Source organism: Bos indicus, chromosome 13 (assembly GCF_029378745.1).
Source record: "Bos indicus isolate NIAB-ARS_2022 breed Sahiwal x Tharparkar chromosome 13, NIAB-ARS_B.indTharparkar_mat_pri_1.0, whole genome shotgun sequence".
In the NCBI taxonomy this organism is placed as follows: domain Eukaryota; kingdom Metazoa; phylum Chordata; class Mammalia; order Artiodactyla; family Bovidae; genus Bos; species Bos indicus.
The window spans coordinates 52,724,632-52,735,367 of record NC_091772.1 but is presented as its reverse complement, the minus strand read 5'-3'; positions in this window follow the sequence as shown (position 1 = coordinate 52,735,367).

The window sequence follows — 10,736 nt, the reverse complement described above, 5'->3', positions numbered from 1 at the left end:
CTGTCCACTTCTCTGCCCTTCCCATATGGGAGTCAGGAGGCCTGGATTCCAGTCCCACTTCAGCTTTTGCCCTACTCTGTGAACTTGGGCAAGGCCCTCCTTTCCTGAGTCTCAGTTTCCTCATCTGTAAAATGAGGTGTTAGACTCAGTAACCCTTAAACTTTGGGTCTCCCACCTCCATCTCATCACCCTCGCTGCTGGGAGACTGATGAATTGAGTGTCACAGTAACTTGACCCACCCAGCTGTGCCACCTCCTGCCAGTTCACCATCACCCTGGCTGATCCCTGTGTTCACCTTGCTTGTCTCTCAACTCTTCAATGCTCTGACCAGAGCCAGATCAAGAAACTCCTCCTAGCTCTGACAGGGAACCCAAAAGTGTTGGCACTGACACCTAAACATTCCTCAACACTTCCACCCTACATAGAGGAGAGAACCTTGCTTATGACCATGGGGTGAGCTAGAGGCAGATCTGGGGCCCATGTACATGCCATTTACACCAGCAAAATTATACCCCAAAGTCATGTTCCTGAAAAGCATTGGGCTTAAAGTGATGTGAGAATTTCCCTCAGTGAAGACACAGGCCTAGCAGCTGGGGGCCGGGGGAGAGTTACTGCTGCCTGAAAGAAGCTGAAGATAGAGGAGGGATCATCGAGTGTTGGGGGATAGAGCCCCAAATCTAATCTAGCTATGGTCACATATGACCAGCTCAGTACACCAAGTGTTTATTTACTTCTTAGAAACTAGAGTAGTGTTGACTTTGAAAAATCTCCCCAGCAGCTTACCCTACACACAATTACATACTCTCTTAGTGTCAAAGCAGAACAGGAATTACTAGGATGAGTAGAGAGGACACCACAAGGCCCTGAAGATGACTGCATCAGACATGGAAATCGGCTTCGAAATGCTCTAGATTAACTAAGCATATAATTTAAGTAATCTGAGCAACAACAAAACAGGCAGATCTGCAGTGAGACACCTCCTGGACATGATTCGGGTGAGAGCAATTCATGTAGTGGGTCTTTGCAAAAAGGTGGTCAGACAAACACATAAACAGTGTCTGATGGGTGATCTTAGTGACCAAAGCCTTATGAAGACATCTCTCTGGTGATTCCACACAACACGGGGACAGCTTGGAGAATCCGGACGAGTGGGTACATTTAATGTATCAGGTCCTCAGTTCCAGGACCCCTCTCCAAACCATCCAGAGGTTTTGAATGCTGATCCATAGAGTGGCTCAATGGTAAAGAATCCACCTACAACACAGGAGACATGAATTCTATCCCTAGGTCAAGAAGATCCCCTGGAGGGGGAAATGGCAACCCTCTCCAGTATTCTTGCCTGGGAAATCCCATGGACAGAGTAGCCTGGTGGGCTACAGTCCATGGGGTTGCAAAAGAATCAGACACAACTTAGCAACTAAATAACAGCCCATATAAGAAAGGCAGGTGGAGGTTCAGAGGAGGCAGCCCTTTCCTTAAGATTGAGCAACAGGAACGGGCCTTGGGAGCTGCAAACACCAACTTCTGCCTGCAAACACCAACTGTCTGTCTTCCTTAAGTTCAATTGTCACACGTTGAGCTTCCCAGGAAACTGACTCTGAGATGGGGTTTAGGATGCTGGGTGTTGACTGAAGGGTGACCTTGGGATCAACCCTCATGGAAGGGAAGGGGAGGAAGAAGGAGAAAGGAGATATCAACCCATGATACAGGCCCAGTGACAGCCTGGTTGTACCCACAGGCATGTGTTTGAAGAAGGGAAAGTAGCTGAAGGTGATAGGGGTACCTGCCAGGTAGTCATGTCTCTAGTTCGACCCCTTTGCACTCTCAGCTGGGCCAAGGTAGTGCTTCACTGGGACAAAACTGACCAGGTCCTTACAGCTCCAGCTGAAAGCAGAAGACACCCCAGCAGCCAATGAAAGCACCATGGTCAGAGGTTGGATATGTGGGGACGTTGAGAGAAGATGGCCCAAGGGAGAGTGTGGATGGAAATTCTACTTTGGAAGCTGCAAAGAAAAATGCACAGGTAGCGATTACCTGTCAGGTGGTAGGGCAACACCCTGACAGCGCCCTTCGTGGAGAAAGGCCAAACAGGGATTTCAAGATTGCAAAACCTTAGTCAGCTGGCTGTGGGGACCATGGCTCAGGCCTCCATGGTCCTTTGAGTGGTCTCTTAAACATCACCATAACCTTTAGGGAGGCTCTCAACACTGAGTTAGGGCATGCTCTGGCTTTCTCATGCCAGAGAGGCCTCCAAGCCTTTAGATGGGGGGTTGGCAAGCTTTTACTGTCAAGGACCAGATAGTGAATACCTGGGACTCTGCAGGCCATACGATCTCTGTTCCAACTACTTCACTCTGCTGTCACAGCGTGCAAGCAGCCATAAGCAAGAGGTAGACAAATAAGTGTGGATGTGTTGCAATAAAGCTGTATTTATAAAAACAGGTGGCATCCTAAGTTTGGCCCACAGGTTGTGATTTGCTGACTCTGCTGCAGAACAACAGGCTGGCTTACCTGCTTGCTCCAGGACTGAGTCCTGATGCCAGGCTACACTCAGCCTAAGATCAAGCCCCTACCTGGACTGAGGCCAAGCCCTGAGCAGGCCTCACAAGGAACTCAGATGAGGTTCCAGCTTGTGCTCATGACCTTAGATGGAACCATCACTAGTCATGATTGATTAGCCTGGGTTAGACCCTGATGCTAGAATGAGTCCTAGATTTTGGCCTCACATTGAGTCCTGGTTCCTACCACAGCTAAACTATGACTTGATTAACCCTAGATCAAACCCTGACCTAGCTCCAGACAATCCTAGTCCCAGAAAGCTCTAATCCTGACTTGTGATTAACTCCTGAACCCAGGCCGAATCCTGGTCCCAAACAGAATTCTGATCCCACATTAAGCCTTGATCCAGCCTCATTTCAAGTCCTGACCTCCATCAGACCCCAGCTAGATTGAGCTCTAGGCCTTGGCTTTGGATTTAGAATCCAGATCCAAGATTCTCAAATGGGGACCCACACACCCCTTCAGTATATTTGATGTCATTTAGCAAACATGACCTGTCTTCTTGCACCAGGGGTCTGAGTTCACCTTCCTTTTCCTTTGAGGTACTTGGGAAGAAATATTTGAGAAGCATGGTGAAGTCCTGGATCCTTCCAGCTCTGTTGTTCTGTGAGAGTGTGCACTCACAGCCCACTTCTCCAGGAATAAATATAAAAGCCTGGCAGCTGACCAGGGCTCTCTCCTCCACCCTGTGCATTCACTCCTCTTACATGTTTGCCAAGAACAGAAGGAGCTCTGCTGAACACCTGCCACCAAGGCAGGAGATCATCTCCCACTCTTATTACAAAGGACACTCCTGTCAGCAAGGAGGCTCCATGTGTCATCCAAGATGGTATCATCTTATGGGGGCCCCAGATACCTCAATCTCCCTGCAAACACCAACTACCCATCTCCCTTAAGCTCAGATGTTCTAGACTGAGCTTCCCAGGAAGCTGACTCTGGGATAGAACTTAGGGTGCAGGGTGTTGACTGAGGGGTGACCTAGGGATCAATCTCATGGAAGAGGGTTGGAAGGAAGAGAAAGGACCAGAGAAGAAATCAACCCATGATGCAGGCCTAGTGACAGCCTGGGTACATATGGGCAGCTCTAGAGCTAGAATGACCTGTCAGAGTTATCCCAGCTTTAGCTGACATGGCTGGGCCTTTTTATCTACCATCATCTGCCACCAATTTGGCCCAAAATGAGCATGACTTTGGGCAGCTCTACAGCTAAGGCCCGGAGAAGGCGATGGCACCCCACTCTAGTACTCTTGCCTGGAAAATCCCATGGACGGAGGAGCCCAGTAGGCTGCAGTCCATGGGGTCGCTCAGAGTCAGACAGGACTGAGCGACTTCACTTTCACTTTTCACCTTCATGCATTGGAGAAGGAAATGGCAACCCACTCCAGTATTCTTGCCTGGAGAATCCCAGGGACAGGGGAGCCTGGTGGGCTGCCATCTATGGGGTCGCAAAGAGTCGGATACAACTGAAGCAACTTAGCAGCAGCAGCAGCACAGCTAAGGCCATTCTGAAAGTGGCCGACAGCCGAGGGTTGTCTGCAGACAGCACTTCTAGCATTTGGGGAAAGAAGTCCTCCACTGATGGATGGTCTGGATAGCACATCTGCCTGTCCACCACCCTGCAGTCTGCTCAACCCAAGGACAGAGTGGTGAGATCCCAAGTTCCCTGCACTAAAGGGATTACCTTCCAGCTGGTATGCAGAGGTATTCAATCACATTTTTAAAAGTATAAAAAGTAAAGTGAGAGACACAGGTAAATAAGTAAGCAAGTTTTTAAGTAAATAAGCTAATTAAATTTAGTGACACATGACAAAAAACAAATAAATAAAACTAAAGGCCATCTGTCCCCAGATGGTGGGGAGATAATGGCATCAGATAAAGATTCTCTGAGGAAGTGACGTTTAAGCTGAAATTTTGATAATAAAAATAATGATCAAAATCTAAATGAGTGTGTTTCCTAGAGAGTTCCTTACATGCCAGAAACTGTTTCAAGTACTTTACACATACTAACTTATTTAATGGTGGTAGAGCCTTGGGCAGTGTCATAACCATGTGATTTATGCTACGACATGGTTGTGAATGTTCCTATTACCAGTCACTGTGTAACAAACCAACCCATAAAGGCTCAAAATAATTACCATAATTATTTTTCTCATGAGCATGTATGGATGTGAGAGTTGGACTGTGAAGAAAGCTGAGCACCGAAGAATTGATGCTTTTGAACTGTGGTGTTGGAGAAGACTACTGAGAGTCCCTTGGACTGCAAGGAGATCCAACTAGTCCATTCTGAAGGAGATCAGCCCTGGGTGTTCATTGGAAGGACTGATGCTGAAGCTGAAACTCCAGTACTTTGGCCACCTCATGCGAAGAGCTGAACCATTGGAAAAGACTCTGATGCTGGGAGGGATTGGGGGCAGGAGGAGAAGGGGATGACAGAGGATGAGATGGCTGGATGGCATCACTGACTCGATGGACGTGAGTTTGAGTGAACTCCAGGAGTTGGTGATGGACAGGGAGGCCTGGCGTGCTGCGATTCATGGGGTCACAAAGAGTCGGACACGACTGAGCAACTGAACTGACTGAACTGGTAGAGACAGCCACCTCTGCTCAACCTAATGAAGCTGGGGCTGCTCAAAAACTAGGTCTGGGATCATTTGAAGGCTTGTTTACTCACATTTCTGGTGTCAGTGCTGGCTGTTGGCTGACCCTAGGCTGTGGATATGGGCCAAAACATGTACCTACTATCTCTCCACATAGCCTGGGCTTCCTCACAACATGGTGGTTGGGTTTCAAGGGGAGTAGCTCATGAAAGAGTCAGATGGAAGCCATATTGCCCTTATGACCTGGGATTGGGGGTCAACAGTGTCACTCTGCCATATTCTATTCATCAAAGAAGTTACAAAGTTTCTCTTGGTTCAAGGGGAGGAGAAATAGACGCAATTCATGATAAGAAGTGGAAAGATTCTGGAAGAGCTTATAGGGTTGGAAATACTGCTGTAGATAGTTTTGGAAATAAGTAGTCTGCCATACTGTTACCTGCTGCCTGCTTTTTAATTCTGTGGATACTCATGGAATCCCATATTTCCCTGTGTCTGGCCTGTTAGCATCCTCTCTAATCTATACATAATTTCGACTCCATCGCCTCTTGCCTAAGTCGACAAGAGTCAGTTTTTGTTTTTGTTTTTATTGGTTGCAACCAAGAACCTTGACTCACCCAGGCAGTGAGGTAGAGGTAGAAATAAGCATGATGTGTCTAGGGGACAAAGAGAAAGCCAGTGCACCCAAAGTGTTATGCAGCTCAATACCTTCCTTCTAACATTGGTCAGTGGCCCAATCTTCAATTCCTGTATAGCAACCAACAAGAGGGGATTCAGAGGCCAGTACCTTGAACCTGACCACTTCAATAGCTTCTCATTTGTGTCATCTTCTCAGTAGGCCTAAAAGGCTGTCCCTCAGAAAGATCCTTGGCATGCTATCTATTGGTCTGGCAGAGTGGGCTATCAGACTCTTTTTTTTTATCTCCCCCAAATTGTTACATGCCCCTCTGTAGTCAAGCCCTTCCCTCCAATTTATGACTCTTTCTTAAATTGAAGCAAAAAAGGCAAAGGGTGATTGTGGTAGTGGTGATGCTCATGTTAGTCAGGGTTCTCTACAGAAACAGAATCAATAGGAGATTTTATTTATATTTGTCAGCCTCCATAGTTGTGTGAGCCAATTCCTTAATCAAATGCATTTCTATGTACCATCAATGACTAATCCAAACTAAAATTTAAAATATATTTATAATCACTAAAAAAAAATTAGATGTAAAGTTAACAAAACATATGTATTTATATGCTGAAAACTATAAAATGTTGGTGAAAGAAATCAAAGAAGACCCAAATAAATGGAGAGACATACCATGTTCATAAATTGAAAGCCTCAACATAATTAAAAAGTCAGTTCTACTCAAACTGATATACAGGTTTAATGCAATTTCTATCAAAATTCCAAGAAGAAAAACTGATAAATTAGACTTCATCAAAAATCAAACATTTGCTCTGCAAAAAGATTCTGTTAAGAGAATGAAAAGACAAGCTACATATTGAGAGAAAATGTTTGCAAACCACATATCTGACAGAGAACTAGCATTTAGAATATGTAAAGAACAGCATAAAAGCTCTCTAAGAAAACCTGAAAATCTATAAACTTTTCCTTGAGTAGGATAGAGATGGCAAACAAGCACATGAAAAGATGTTAATGTTATTAGACATTCAGTTCAGTTCAGTTCAGTCACTCAGTCGTGTCTGATTCTTTGCGACCCCATGAATCGCAGCACACCAGGCCTCCCTGTCCATCACCAACTCCTGGAGTTCACTCAAACTCACGTCCATCGGATTGGTGATGCTATCCAGCCATCTCATCCTCTGTCATCCCCTTTTCCTCCTGCCCCCAATCCCTCCCAGCATCAGAGTCTTTTCCAATGAGTCAACTCTTCGCATGAGGTGGCCAAAGTACTGGAGTTTCAGCTTCAGCATCATTCCTTCCAAAGAACACTCATGACTGATCTCCTTCAGAATGGACTGGTTAGATCTCCTTGCAATCCAAGGGACTCTCAAGCGTCTTCTCCAACACCACAGTTCAAAAGCATCAATTCTTCGGCACTCAGCCTTCTTCACAGTCCAACTCTCACATCCATACATGACCACTGGAAAAACCATAGCCTTAACTAGATGGACCTTTGTTGACAAAGTAATGTCTCTGCTTTTCAATATGCTATCTAGGTTGGTCATAACTTTCCTTCCAAGGAGTATTAGACATTAGGAAATTACAAATTAAAACCACAATGAGATAGCACTACATACCAACAAAATTGCTTTAAAAATAGTGACAATGCCAAATGCTGGCAAGGATACTGAGGAACATGATAACTCTTTACATTGCTGGGGTAAATGAAACATTATAGCTACTTTGTAAAATAGTTTGGCAACAACAAAAAAAACCCTTTTTTAAAAAACATGCAACTAACATAACCCAACAATTGTACTCTTGGCACTTATTCCAAGAAATGAAAAATGTGATCACATAAAAACCTGTACATAAATATTTATTGCAGCTTGATTTGTAGTAGACCCAAATGGAAAGCAACCTAGATGTCTTTCAGCTGTGAGTAGTTAAACTGTGGTACATCCATATTGTGGAATACTACTTAGCAATAAAGAAGGAACAGACTTGATACATGCAACACCTGGAAGAATCTCCTAGAACCATGCTGAGTGAAAAAAGTCAATTCTAAAATGTCACCTGCTATCTGATCCCATGTACAATCATCCCTCAGTATCTAGAGGGACTGGTTCCAGGATCCTCTCAGATGCCAGAATCCAAGGACACTAAAGTCCCTTGTACAAAACGGCACAGTACTGTCAACTGTCTTCATCCAGAGATTTTGCATCCATGAATTCAATCAGTTGCAGAATGTCAGTCCATGGTTGGTGGAATCCATGAAAGTGGAACCCATAGATGCAGAGAGCCAACAGTATGTAACATTCTTGAAGTGACAAAGTCGTAGAAATAGAGAAGAGATTAGTGGTTGCCAGAGGTTAAGGAGGTAGTTGAAGGTGAGTGAGTGTGTGTATAAAAGGGCATAACAAGGATCCTTGTGATGGGATATTCTCTCTCTTGACTGCTTCGTTAATATCCTGGTTGTGATACCATACAAGATGTTTTGCCAGATGCTACCACTAGGGGAAACCAGGTAAAGAATATGTGCATCTCTCCATATTGCTTCTTACAGATGCATGTGAATCTATACTTATCTCAAAATAAAAAGTTTAATCTGAAAAATAATTGATTGAGGCTCTTTTTGTTGTCTGGCAATTAGTCTGTCCTTGAGAACGTTCCACATGTGCCTGAGAAGAATGTGTGTTCTGTTGTTGCTGGGTGTTCTACAGATTTGTTAGGTCAACATAACGATAATAGCTGCTTTGAAGTCTTGTTCTGCTAAGTCTAACATCTGGGTCCCCAAAGAGATTGTGTTATTGACTGCTTTCTTCTCTGTAGGAGTCACACTTTCCTGGGTGTGGGTATGTGTGTATGTGTGTGTTGCATGTCTTATACTTTCTGTTGAAGATTGGACATTTTATGTATCATTGCAACTCTGAATTCTAATCCCACCAGAAGGGGTGATTGTTAGTAGTGTTTTCTGTGTGTGTCCTGGATTTGTTTGCCTGGATTAATTCCATGAAATCTATTTCCCTCACATTGTGCGCTGATATCTTTACTTAGGGTTCTTCTTAGTTCTTGCTTTTACTTTTAAGCCTGACTTCCTAGAGGTCACTCTTGGCCAACATATGATTAGTCAGAGGTTGTGCTGAAAGCACCTTGAGCCAGTAAGACATCCATTCTTTGCTGATGGATCTGTGAGTGGTTTAGAGAACGTGTTTAAAGTTCAAGCAACTTTCGGGGAGGGGGGGGGGGTCCACATTTTATGCTCTGTGTTTACAGTACCTCACCTTCAACAAGGAAGGAGCAGCTGGCTGGTGTCCTCTCTGGTCTCTCCGTAGGAGCTCACAGCCTTGAGCATGAGCACAGCCTTTCAGACCACCAGGAATTAAGCAGAGATCTTACAAAGATCCACTCTGGTTGACTCCTACCTAGATCTCCCTTGTTAAATTTCTGGCTGGTTTATCTGTCTGTTGCTTGTCCCAACCATTACAGAGACCTTAGATTAGCTGTACTGTTGGCCTTCTCTAATTATTTGCCACTGATGTCACTGCTGATTTTTACAACCACCCTGGCAAGTGGTTCTGTACTCTTCTCCCATAAAGTCTGTCCCTTTCATTAGCCTTCATGGCCTACCATGTCCTCATAGGACTACAGAGGTGGGGGTGGTGGGTAGTGGGAGAACAGCTAATATGCCATGAATTCCCATTGTTCACATCAAGGCTTGGTAGATGTTCTTAAATAAATGTTTCTCAAGTTGTTGTGTCTAACATAACATATCCAAACTGAATCTCTGACTCCTGTCCTTTCCCACTGTTAGTGGAACCTCCTTCTTTCCAGCTTTTCAGGTCAAAAACCTTGGAATTATTCAAAATGTGGCCGAGATCATGGAGTAGGAAGACCCTGAGATTACCTTGTCCTATGAGCACACCAAAATTACAACTATTTATTCTTTATGAGAATGACCTGAAAAATAGCAGAAAAGACTTTCTATAACTGAAGACACAAAGAAGAAACTACAATTAGAAAGGAAGGAGGGGGTGGAGATGCAGTATAGTCAAGACTCACCCACCTGGGTAGGTAACCTCAAATAGAAGGATAACCACAATTGGAGAGGTTTCCCCCAAGGAGCAAGGGGTGTGAGGCCCACATCAAGCTCCCTAGTCTGGAGGTCCTGAAGCAGAAAGATGAGCTCCCAGAAGCCTGGATTTGAAGACCAATGGGGCTTGAGTATGGGAAAGCAAGGGCTGTAGGAACCAGAGACTTCACTCAAAATCTTGCCCACAAATCTGAGGCCCAACTCAGAAAGAGTAATATAAGGATCCTGGGTCAGACCCATTTACTGATCTTGGAAAGCCTCCTGGAGACGCAGGAGGTAACTGGGACTCCCCTTGGGGAAAGGGATGTTCATGATGACCATTTTTGAGTTTGTTCTACTACAAGGACAGTACTGTTGGCTGGTGCCATTTTGGAGTCCTCCCTATAGGGTCCATCCCTCTAAATGATGAAAGGAAGAAACCTATAAGCATGAATACTCTATCCAGAAAGGCTATCATTCAGACTTTATAGTTTCACAGACAAGCAAAGCTAAAAGAGTTCAGCAACACTACACCAGCTTCACAAGAAACATTAAAGGGATTTCTCTAAGTAGAAAAGAAAATACCACAATCAGAAAAAATGAAAATTACAAAAGGAAAATCTCATTCGTAAAGGCAAACATACAGTAAAGGTAGTAGATCAACCAATTATAAATTTAGTAGGAAAGCTACAAGACAAAATCAGTGAAACCACCTATATCCACAATAGGTAGTTAAGGGATACACACAAAAAATGATGTAAAATATGATGCCAAAAACACTGACTATGGGGAGAGTAAAAATGCAAGATTGTAAGAATGCATTCAAACTGAAAAGAACATCAACTTAAAATAGTCACATATATGTATGTGTGTGTATATATAGTTATATATATAGTTGTAT